At 34.2% G+C, this 12,967-nt stretch overlaps 1 pseudogene; it reads right to left on the reverse strand.

The window, feature by feature from the left end:
• LOC128156245 (uncharacterized) overlaps window positions 1-12,967 on the reverse strand; it is a 41,553-nt pseudogene that overhangs the window by 14,800 nt on the left and 13,786 nt on the right.

Genomic DNA, 12,967 nt, shown 5'->3' on the forward strand with positions numbered 1-12,967 from the left:
CCATTGATGTCAAAATTGCAATTACTCAATAAAATGCATGGATAAGTAAAAAAAAACATTTTTAAGATTAAAAAATTACTATGACGCTGAGGATCGAAGAATTTGAAATCTTTAAGAAAAGTGTGTCTTTTCAACGAATCAAAACTGTTCACCAGTCGTTTCTGTTGTAGTTGATAGATGACTGGAGGCAAAACTAGTAAGTCAGGAAAAGATTCAAGATGTGTATCGCCCAAGTCCACACAGGTGACAAACACATTCTATAAGTAAATATGAGGGTTTTTACACTGTTACTTTAGCATAAGAAATGATAGTTTAGAAAAACAGGAAATCTTAAATTGATGAAATATAGTAATACATAATGAAGATATATAGTTTAAATATTAGAAGACCAAGATATAATTATTATAAAAGCAACAAGAGGCCCAATGGTCTACATCGCTCACCTGAGCAACACCGGCCTGATATGGGCGTTCAAAGGATATTGTGCCATATGGCCCCTCGGTAGATTAACCAAAAATGAATATCCGAATTTTAAACTCATTTTTGCATCTTTGACCTTTATGGAATACCATTTTTACCGCAAAAAAGATTATATGCAATATAAAAAATTTTTCAGTTGGTGTTCACAGCTACTTCCAATTATCTTTATTTTAGCCCCCCCCCCCCCCCCAATCACTTTGAAAAACGATTAAAATACATGAGAGCATAAAGTTACATTTTCTCCCTCCACTACTTACTAGTTATTGTATTTTATTTTTGAAAATCCTATATGTGAAAGAAGAAGAGTGTACCTCAATGCACCAGAATGAATTTGCTCAATTCCTCAAATTTAAATATTGAAAAATTTCATTGGCCTTCTCCATTATAAAAGATTGTCGTTTACCAGGCATGAATTCATTTTGTATGACATTTCATATCATTACTCACTTGACTGATGAATAAACTAGCTTAACTGAAAAATGTTGTTACATATGTTAAAGAGCTATAATTCAGATCAATGTATTGGCAGGCATGTCGCTCAATTGTACCAAGGCCCACCCATTATTTTCATCTTTAATAAAAAACAACAAATGTCTACAAAGATGATTTTCCGTTGCAATAATTTTTAAGAACAACGCTTATGCTTTTATTCTCATTATAATAATGTGTCAGGACTATGAAACTGTTTAAAAGACGTTTTTATTTGTGCTCTAAAAACTATCAAAAATTTGTTTAGATTTAATGCAATTCATCGTTTAGGAAGGGACACCAGAAAGTAGTTACAGCATATCATTCTTTTAGCAAGACATTTCTATTGATCAACCAAAATTTCGGCGTCAATCATAGAATTATAAGCAAGATATATAGCTTGGGTTGAGTCATGTTTTTGTTTACATGAGTTATTACATTCAACTTAGGATTTTTAAACTTGGTATTTCTAGTCCTACTCAGCATAGCTGAATTTAAAATATAAACGAGCTCAGCAGGCCTCTCACACCCATTTTAATACTGGGGCTGGGGCCATTGGATTGGGAAAAATGCGACGTTTTGATAACAATTGGAATTTTTTTTTCTTACTTTATACGTACAGTCCCCATAACAAAAAACTAGGGTACCGGTATACTGGTAGGATTTTTTAAAAATTAAATTTTTAAAAACATTTTTTTTTTTAAACTGGGAACATGTGAGTATAACAAAGAGAAGGAAAAAGGTTTATTCATAGAGTGTGATACAAGTTTCTTAATGAAGATGTAAAATTTCCAAAAATGTTTTTGTGTATTTACTATATATGTCAAATGGCAAAGAAAAAATGAAACAGTTTACCAGAATTTCAAAACAGATATCTTATTTGTATTAATGTAAAATTTAATTTATTTTTGTATTGATACCTTTTACAAATAAAAAGTTTTTGGATTGTGTAAGCTGAATGACAATATTTATAAAACTAGTCTCTGTACTTCTGTGTATTTGGGGTTTTAGTCCAACCCTCTGACCTACTTACTACCGTTTTGTAGAGGATCTGTTTAGACAAATATTTTTATAATAATTTTAACATTTATTGCAGAATTATAAACTATTAACAGCTTATCAACTAACTGTAATATCGGGATTAAAAGTATTAAACATCGTTTTTCAATTACATTGTCTCTGTCTGAGGAAATTCTGGCTAAGTTACCGATCATCAGAAACAGTTTACAATGCGGTAGTGCTGCACATCTTCACAGTGTTTTTATGACTGCTGAATATACATGATATATATTTAGAATAAGTATGGTTTTCTTTTAGTTACATTATTTATTTTAGTCAATCTCAAATTGGGAAAAACACACTCAATTTTGGAAAAAAAGATGCCTTTTTCAGGTTGGGATTTGGGCCAAATATCGGCCCCAATTAAAGAGAATCGAGAGGCCTGGTTGAACTAAAGCATAATCTCAGCTTTGTGTACAAACATACAGTAGCATTGTGCGCAAAGCTCTGTATTTTGCTTATAACTCGAAGCTTGACTCTCAGATTAGTAAATAGAAATTTGTAAACAATTAAAACAAGTGAAAAATGCACTAAAACAAAGACAAGAGGCCCATGGGCCACATCGCTCACCTGAGGAACAATAGGTATGATAAAATCAGCTTAATGGAGTCATAATACAAACAATCTGGACAATGTACAATAATACATGTAGATCCTGTATAAATAAAATCCATTTTCTTATGTTTATAATCATTAGTCCCTTTTCTAACAGGATGATTTTATAGTCATATCACATGTTGAGCATTGCGGTCCTCAAAAAGATCCCTAACAATTGTTTATATATGGGATATTAAGCTACATCAAACTCTGAACCTTCTTGTGAGGCCAAAGAATTGTCCTGAATCCAAAGTCTTAAAAATTATGATTTATGAAGAATCATCTGGCTGATTAGTTTCTGAGAAAAAGATTTTAAAAGATTTACTCTATATATTCCTATGTAAAACTTCGACCCCCCCCCCCATTGTGGCCCCACCCTACCCCTGGGGGTCATGATTTTCACAACTTTGAATCTACACTACCTAAGGATGCTTCCACACAAGTTTCAGCTTTCCTGGCTGATTAGTTTCTGAGAAGAAGATTTTAAAGATTTACTCTATATATATAACTTCCTATGTAAAACTTCGACCCCCCATTGTGGCCCCACCCTACCCCCAGGGGTCATGATTTTCACATCTTTGAATCTACCCTACCTGAGGATGCTTCCACACAAGTTCCAGCTTTCCTGGCTGATTAGTTTCTGAGAAGAAGATTTTTAAAGATTTACTCTATATATTCCTATGTAAAACTTTGACCCCCAACCCCCCATTGTGGCCCCACCCTACCCCCCGGGGGTCATGATTTTCACAACTTTGAATCTACCCTACCAGAGGATACTTCCACACAAGTTTCAGCTTTCCTGGCTTTTTAGTTTCTGAGAAGAAGATTTTTAAAGATTAACTCTATATATTCCTATGTAAAACTTCGACCACCCCATTGTAGCCCCACCCTACCCCCAGGGGTCATGATTTTCACAACTTTGAATCTAAACTACATGAGGATGCTTCCACACAAGTTTCAGCTTTCTTGGCTGATTAGTTTCTGAGAAGAAGATTTTTAAAGATTTACCTTTTTATATTCCTATGTAAAACTTCAGCCCCCCATTGTGGCCCCACCATACCCCCGGGGATCATGATTTTCACAAGTTTGAATCTACACTACTTGAGGATGCTTCCACACAAGTTTCAGCTTTCCTGGCTGATTAGTTTCTGAGAAGAAGATTTTTAAAGATTTACTCTATATATTCCTATGTAAAACTTCGACCCCCCATTGTGGCCCAACCCTACCCCCGGGGATCATGATTTTCACAACTTTGAATCTACACTACCTGAGGATGCTTCCACACAAGTTTCAGCTTTCCTGGCTGATTAGTTTCTGAGAAGAAGATTTTTAAAGATTTACTCTATATATTCGACCCCCCATTGTGGCCCCATCCTATCCCCGGGGGTCACGATTTTCACAACTTTGAATTTACACTTCTTGAGGATGCTTCCACACAAGTTTCAGCTTTCCTGGCTGATTAGTTTCTGAGAAGAAGATTTTTAAAGATTTACTCTATTTATTGCTATGTAAAACTTCGACCCCCCATTGTGGCCCCACCCTACCCCCAGGGATCATGAATTTCACAACTTTGAATCTACACTACCTGAGGATGCTTCCACACAAGTTTCAGCTTTCTTGGCTGATTAGTTTCTGAGAAGAAAATTTTTAAAGATTTACTCTATATATTCCTATGTAAAACTTTGAACCCCCCCCCCCCATTGTGGCCCCACCCTACACCCAGGGATCATGAATTTCACAACTTTAAATCTACACTACCTGAGGATGCTTCCACACAAGTTTCAGCTTTCCTGGCTGATTAGTTTCTGAGAAGAAGATTTTTAAAGATTTACTCTATATATTCCTATGTAAAACTTTGACCCCCCCCCCATTGTGGCCCCATCCTACCCCCGGGGGTCATGAATTTCACAACTTTGAATCTACACTACCTGAGGATGCTTCCACACAAGTTTCAGCTTTCCTGGCTTTCTGGTTCTTGAGAAGAAGATTTTTGAAAATTTCTCGAAATTTTTCATTAATTTCTAATTATCTCCCCTTGAAAACGAGTGTGACCCTTAATTTTCACAACTTTGAATCCCCGTTGCCTAAGGATGATTTGTGCCAAGTTTGGTTGAAATTGGCCCAGTAGTTCTTGAGAAGATGTTGAAAATGTGAAAAGTTTACGGACAGACAGACAGACGGACAGACGGACAGACAGACAGACGGACGACAGACAAAATGTGATCAGAATAGCTCACTTGAGCTTTCAGCTCAGGTGAGCTAAAAAAACAATTTATTTCTCATCATATATATATATACTTATGTATTTCTAGCAGCGGGAATAATCTCCGTTTAGATAGAAATTGATGAGCATCTTAATAAAACATGTTGCATTAATCAACCATTACGTAGAGATCGTACCGAATAACATGTACCAACATAATGAATATTATTTTTTATGTTTTTAGTGCATGAGATTTCGCTCAGGTACATGTAAACGATGAGCTGTCTGATTTACCGGTCTACACATAATAATTTTAAATTCTAAAATAAAGACGATGGTTCCTCTCAAATATATTTTGGATGTTTCAAATATTCCCTTCGCCCGTAAATTGTGGCACAACAAACAAATTCATTTCAGTTCAAGATGGCTGCTTCTAACATAGACTGGTTTTCGATATACGAAATATCGAGCCCGAAGTTAAACTGATTGACCCCAATTCTCTTTGTCTTATTATTACTTTCGTAAATTACTCATGTTTAAAACAGAATGAGCCCTTAATTTTTACAATTTATATTTTCCTTCCCCTAAAGACGATTTATGCTAAATTACGTTGAATTTGACTCAATAGTTCTTGAGAAGAAGATTTTTAAAAATACACCCCCCTTTCTTTTCTACAGTTTCGAGGTTTTCTCCGCTTTGAATAAAGATCGGTCTTTCATTTCTGCAATTTATATTTAGCTTCCCATAAGGATGCTTTGTGCATTTTGAAATTGACCAAACGGTTTTAGAGAAGAAGTTCAAAATGTAAAAAGTTTACTGACGGACAGACAGACAGACGGACGGACGGACGGACGGACGGACGGACGGACAGACGGACGACGGACAAAATGTGATCAGAATAGCTCACTTGAGCTTTCAGCTCAGGTGAGCTAATAAAAAGGATTGATCGAGTCAACAAGTTTTAAAATAGGATATAATTTATTCCAATATGTTTTGTGCTATTTAGGGGAATTATGTGGTACTTGGTCGACGGATTCATCAGTTAAGCTACTATTGAAATTGGTTAAGAACGATAATTACCCACGAAATAAATGTATGACATGGTTTTAGTGTTTGACAGAGTTACCATCGAGTTACCATTTTAAATGAGATTTGTTTATAGTGGCTTTCACGAATCCATAAAAAACCAATAAATGGTATAAACAAACGACCACATGTGTTATTATGTGTTCAAGACCATTGGTATGCGCAAATTTAATCGCTAACGTTTGAATATCTCAAGGTATAGGCTTATACATATTTGTATCTAAAAATCTCATTTCGCATGATATGTTACATTTAGACTTTACAAAAATCGGCTCTAATTCGATACGATCCGGACTTAAATTTTATTTTCTACACCATTTTTCTTGATCAACAATGCGCAAAGTCAAATGAATTTAAGAAAGCTATTGACAACAGCATGCTTCACAACGATTCCAAAACATTATGAGCTCGGAGGTCTATCTGTTTCATACATTTCAAAAGTTGATAACTTTCTATGGTGACATGTTATATGTTTTACGGTGCGACTGTTGGGGCGAGCGCAGCATGTGTTCAAATAAAGAATTATGATAAATCAATAAAAATAAAAGTAGCAATATAACGTAAATGAATTTGAATGCAAAATAAAATAAAACATACCTATTTTTTTCAGTAAATTCATTATTCATAATATATAAGATTTTTTATTCATTTAAAAGTAGAATTTATCTCAGATACAATGTTGTTGAATAATAAAGATTTTAACATAATGTTCATTGCAGTTTATTTTCTTTTTTCTTGCAGCAGACATTTTTCTTAAACTTACATATAAAAAATTGACTTATCATAAAAAGTAAAAAAAATTTACTTACATGTATAAAGAAATTTGCCGATCACATAAGGAAAATGGAGTTGCCCCCCCCCCCTCCCCTTGGAAGCATGTAATAAATGGAAGTGAAAATGAAGATACCATTGAGCAGCTAAAGAGCTAAAGCATACTATGCACTCTCTATTCCTTACCCCGGATTAGAATTTTCCTGATTTTGAGAATTATTTTGTTTCTTTTTGCTTGTGAAGATTTTTTGAATGAGGCTACCACGCCCCCTTTTAAAATCATTCCTGGAAATTACCATAAATATAGTGTAATAAAATAAATTTGAGCATTTATCCAAATAAGAGGAAGTAGCAACTGTTACCTATCTTTGAAGAAATGTCCCCATTAGCTCTGCAATATTTAGAGAAGATTTTGGTATTTATATTTCAGCAGATTAACAATAAACTTGTTTGAGTAATTTCCCCTTATTGTGACTTCAAAGTTCACGTCGGTCAAGTGTCGTCTTTCTCTTTACAAACTACCCTGATAAAAAAAACTACGCGAAATATACTGTTTTATTTATCTAAAAATCACGATGTTCTTGAAATTATACATTTTATCTGTTTCTAAAAGTTTTACTTTGATTCTCGCGAGAAGATGAGAACGCCATTTTTGGAATTGCACTGTGGGTGGAAATTTACTGACGCCGAAAAATTCTGTCGAACAAGTTTAGCTTTTTCAAAAAGCTTACCGTCTTTAGAGCAAACTCTTAAGAGCAATAAGATATCAAAAACAATCTTATTATTTTTTGTATATAATTGTCACCTTCTTCTCCATGCAATGGCAAGCGAATTTTTCTTCTTCAAATATACACCTTTTAAACGTGCGCGCTTAAGATTGAAAATTGTTTACAACGTGTTATTTATTTGAGATTGACTGTAGTAGGTAAAAAGAGATCTTTAAAAGGGTTGTATCACTATAGTAAAATCAAACTTAATACAACTGCATTCAGTATCATTCAGTTTTACTGATATTAGTTTTACTGTATTTGATATACAAACTTGTTTACTGATATTAGCCATACCGTATCAAATTCCATTGGTATTTGTATAATCAAAACAAAAAGAAAAGAACCAGTAATTTCAAGAGATGTAACAGAATATTGCTTTCAACTACTTAACTGAAAAATGAAAGCCTGATTTTCACTTATAGCCATTTTTATTGTTCTTTCACTTTCTCACTTTTTAAGATTTGAAATCTTTGAAAATCATTAAGTCGTACGTAAATCGATCATCAGAAAACCAACCAAAGATATCCGATAAAAACAAAGGCATTTCTGGTTTGAGTAACTGACGCCAAAAAAATCTGTTGCATAAATGTGCAACTAGTCCGAATTTTCTATTCACACATGCCTTGCTGGTAGAGCTCGCTTCGCTCGCTATTACGTGAATCAAAGATATCTATAGCCATGCTGAAGTTAACGGACAGATATCATGAATTTCGACGCCGTGCCGTTTGTGGGCTATCCAAACCAGATTGTCAAACGGGATGTCACTATAGTATAATGTCCCAGATGGGGTATAAATTTACAGTGCAAAAATTGAATAGATTTGATACAGTAATGTAACGTGCAAGGGGGTCACTGCCTGTGATCCCCGCGGGCCCGTACCCGAGATAGAATCGGATAGCCCTGATTGCTGCCAATATTTACAAGTGCAGACTTTAATCACCGCTCCTGCACATATATAGAGACTCAGCGTTACGCAGGCAGGGATGACCGCACACCTACGCCAACAACGCAACCTAACGCAAGCAGGGAGTGCCGCACACTTGCGCTAGAAAGGCCAGAACACCAACAGGTATGACCACACACTAGTGCTCCGCCGCAACCACCACCAATACAAGCAGGGATGACCGCACACTTATATTGATGCGATACAAAGCAGGGATGACCGCACACTCAGTATCGTAGGTTAGATCACACGAAGATTAGCAAGAGCAGGGATGTCCACACACTCAATCTAGCCGTACCTGTTCAAGTTTAACCCCAAACAGTCGTTTTTTGATCCGCAATAGACACTGTCCCTATATATGTGCCGGCCTAAAGTAATTCATAGTATCTAACACAGGAAATCAAAAATAAACAAACTAACTTAACATAACCCAAAAATACTTATACATAACAACTTATTTACATAGAATATTTATTATTGTATAAAAAGTAATTAGCAAACTCCTTGGTCATTATTGGGAACATTAATTAAATTATCAAAAAAAATCAATAAATCAAAGGGGAATAACTCTAACCAAAAAAATACATGAATAAGCTGCCCGCTTCAGTAAATTTTGTAATAAATTCCCTGAATATTCACCACAATACAACGATTGTTGGTAACCAAGTTTTTTTTTCTGAAAAACCAATGGTTACTTTGATTCATGATATTGGTACTCAAGAAGTCTAGATCTACCGACGAGTCTATAAAATAGTAGTTTAAAAAAGTTGTTACATTTTATGCATTTTATTGCGGATTTACAATTTTGCGCTGTATTTTTACAACCCATTAGAGCTATTATACCCCAGAGACTAATAAGTAAACGGTGTGACCATTGGACCGAGCGCAAATTTAACACACTGCAGTTTCATTTTTGTAGAACAAAATTTATTTGAAATGCACACAGTAGGATCCGCCTGGTTGCCTACTCAAATCAAAAGCCAAAGTTTAACTAAACGTCGCGTGCTCAGTCTACATTATGACGTCATGTTTCAGACGTAAAACGTACACGTTTTGTCTTCGGAAATAGCCGATGAAAGTTACGTTATTCCGAACTTTTTTTATTTCTTCTTTCATTGTTTATCAATATATTTCATATAAATGCCGCGGTAATAAATTTGAATACTTTATTCAGTATCTAAAAGATCAGTTCCTTGATGTTAATGTTTTTATTTTCAATCTGATAATTTGATAAGACATACATAGAACTATAAGTCTGTCCCAAGATATTTTGGATTTACATTTTGCTTAATTGCATTTTATTTATAAATACCCCAGGGTTTGAACGATGTTCCTTCAAAAGTATAAAAAAAATTCCAAGATTTCTCAGTCGAAACGCCCCTGTTAGCCCTTCAGGTTTAAATACAATGCTAAAAAATGTGATGATTACGGAGATTTTGTATTGCTGTAAGCCCGGATGATAACGTTGTAAAATTGCGCGATGCATTCCGAGTGTATTCCGAATGGAGAGAAGATGTAAACATTCCCCATTATAAATCTCCGTAAGGAATCTGTTTTCGTTCCTGTGAATTTTTCCGAGTGAGAGATGATAATGTGTCAATGAACTTATCTTGGAAACTATCCTTTTCAACTATTTCAATTGCACTTCTTTCACAGGTATGCGTATTTTTATTGAAAATCGTCCAAATGAGCTGCATAAATATCTTGGGACAGACTATAGTCGTGTTTCTTGATTGAAGCACTATTGAAACTTACCTGGTGTCCTCCTTTTTTTTTTATTAAATTCAAATTACCTTCTGTTGAAACACTGGAACATTTTAATCGAGTTTAGGGGCAATAGTACCAGTCAATCAATGATCGAACTAACTTTTAAAAAACAAAATGGCTGCCAATATGGCGACGCTCAGGGCTGGAAGAAATTTTTTTTGGCCTTAGTACTCCTGATTCAACCTTCATTTTTTACTGATTTTCTTATATATACGTGTTACCATTAATCCTCGCTTCCAAGCCCGCCTCTCGCTGCGCTCGGATAGCACATTTGGGAAATTGGTCCCAACCTGCGTACATGTAGTATAGCAAGAGTTACAGTCTAAGATACATGTATTAAAAAATCCCCACAAAGGACTTGCACCACTTCTTTATAGGTAGGCGAGATTAATGAAAGGTAGTTCACTCTTTATTGATTATGTTTGTGATTTTCATTAAACAGCTGAGAATTAACATCACACTATTAGGTAATTAAGTAAAGCATAATGAGGTGGATGAAAAGTAGAATTATGATGAAAGGAGTTTTGCTTAACCTGTTTTAAATCAAAATGGTCAGAATATAATATGGGGTTTTTATACCCATCTTAAAAATTGGGTAAAAAAAACCCTAAACTGTTCAATAAGAAAAATATGGGGTAAAAACCCCCATTTAGTATTCGATTGGGTTTTCTAACCTATGGGGTTTTAATGGGTTTTTTTTAATCACATTTTCCCATGGGGTAGGAAAATTCAAAGCTGAATTTGAAAAAAAAAACTATCTAAAATGTTCCTTTTTTATTTCATAAATGTTTTTAGAAGAAAAAACCAACCTTTTTAACAAAAAAATCACTAAGACAGCTTAAGTGGAAAGTGGTGCGCAACGCCGGAAAAATGTCCATTCCGGGGATGTCCACCCCACTGTTATATACTACTTAATGTTCGTCATTAAAAGAACATTTGTATAACTGAATTTTTTTTAATAACAACAAAAGAAATGAACCCACTTTGATTATTTTCAACAAGATCATGATTCCTTTCTCCTCGGTAATGTTAAGGGATTCAAGGTTTTCCAGGGCATTGGTCCATTCGTTGTCGTACAGTTCAGAAACTTTTTCTGCTAACTTTAAGGGACGGTTTGGGTCGCTTAAGTCTGTTATTCCAGAATTCTGATTCTGATCCCGAAGTGTATGTGCACTCAGTCTAATAATTAATCATGATATATCAATGTTTTCAAACTTTAAAAGTTTAATATAACATTTGCGTACATTAATAGTTAGCTGATTAATTTAAAGAAAAAAAAAACATTTAAGCTTACTAAAACAAGATGTGAAGAAAAAAAAAATAGATTACCTATTTAAAGCATCATTTATTCTTTCCTCTTCTTGCAATTTTTCCCATAGTTGGCCAATGAAAGCTTTTTGCATTTCACAGTTAGTTTTAAGATGTTTGTTTTCATACTTCAAAGACACAATTTGTGCTTTTAGTTGATTTACCATTTCTTCACTTTGACGTAGGTCTTCGCTCAATTTCCTATGACAACCGTAAGTGAAATAAGCATGGATTATCCCCTTTCGCAAAATATTAATAGCATTTTGAAATGCAAAAGCAAACTATAAATTGAAAAACAAATAACAAGAATTCGTAACAAAAGATTCCAGGGCAAGTTAGCATAACAGTGTCATAGCAACAGTGTCCTCCTGTATTCGGAACAATTCAAAACAACAAACTAAAAAGCTTTCTCTCTAGATACACGTAAGTACAATGTAGACACAATTTACATTTTATATACAGAGGATATCTATATTGTGTGATTTTATATTTGCTTTATCCAACGAGTTGAAATGGTGTATATATTCGCGAAGCTTGCCGAGCGAATATCAGCATTTCAACGAGTTGGATAAAGCAAATATAAAATCACACAATTATGGATCTTGTATTTATCTCATATGATTTGATTTATATTATAAAGCTTTTGAGACAGCCTTCTAAATGACACGAATTGATTTTTAAGCCTAATCGATAATGCACATTGTGTTGTGCGGTTGTTATGACCTTGCGCAATACAATTTAGTACGAGGTAAATTTAGCTGTTCAAATATAATAAAGTTTCACTGAAATAGCCCCTGATCATGAACTATTTTTTTAATCTTAAAATAATTTTTCTTAGAATTTAAATTCTTAATTTAATTGAAATACTTAAGACTTGAATAGTCAAGTGTGTTGGCATACTCAAAGTTGCGAATGCTCGTTAGTTTGAATTGACTCGAAAGAAGAACAGTTGTTGATGTTTAATAAAAAAACTACTAATGATTCGAAGTTGAAAATATTGATTGAGGATGCTTACTGGTGGTGGAATAAGTCTAGGGAGGCATTATGTCGGTAAGTTCTAGTATAGAATCACAACCAAAGTGTTTTGTTTTCATCGCCTTGTCAGAATGAACACCCTAATAGGCCTATAGCTAACGTGATATTTAATTTTATATTTGTAATTTAAATCTTCGACAAAATCCTTTTTAAATTAAATTTTGGTCGTAGAAATAGTAGATATGGAATATACAGGAAAATCTTCAAAAATAGATCGCTCAAGCGTTGAAGCGAGGGGCTGTGAAAAAAGTAGTTGGGACCGGAAGTAGTTCATAAAGCATCACCAGTCTGATAAAGCTAAGGATTATCATATGGGTTATATACACCACGAGTATGAGATAAAATACTCTTTACCTCTACATCATATCAAAAAGTAAATAAAAACCTTATAAATAAAGTTATATGATTGTTCTTTACCATTTGTTATTTTCATGTTTTCTTGTAGCTATCTTTTCCTCTTCCAGCTGTATATTTAAAGTT

Source organism: Crassostrea angulata, chromosome 7 (genome assembly GCF_025612915.1).
Source record: "Crassostrea angulata isolate pt1a10 chromosome 7, ASM2561291v2, whole genome shotgun sequence".
NCBI lineage: Eukaryota > Metazoa > Mollusca > Bivalvia > Ostreida > Ostreidae > Magallana > Magallana angulata.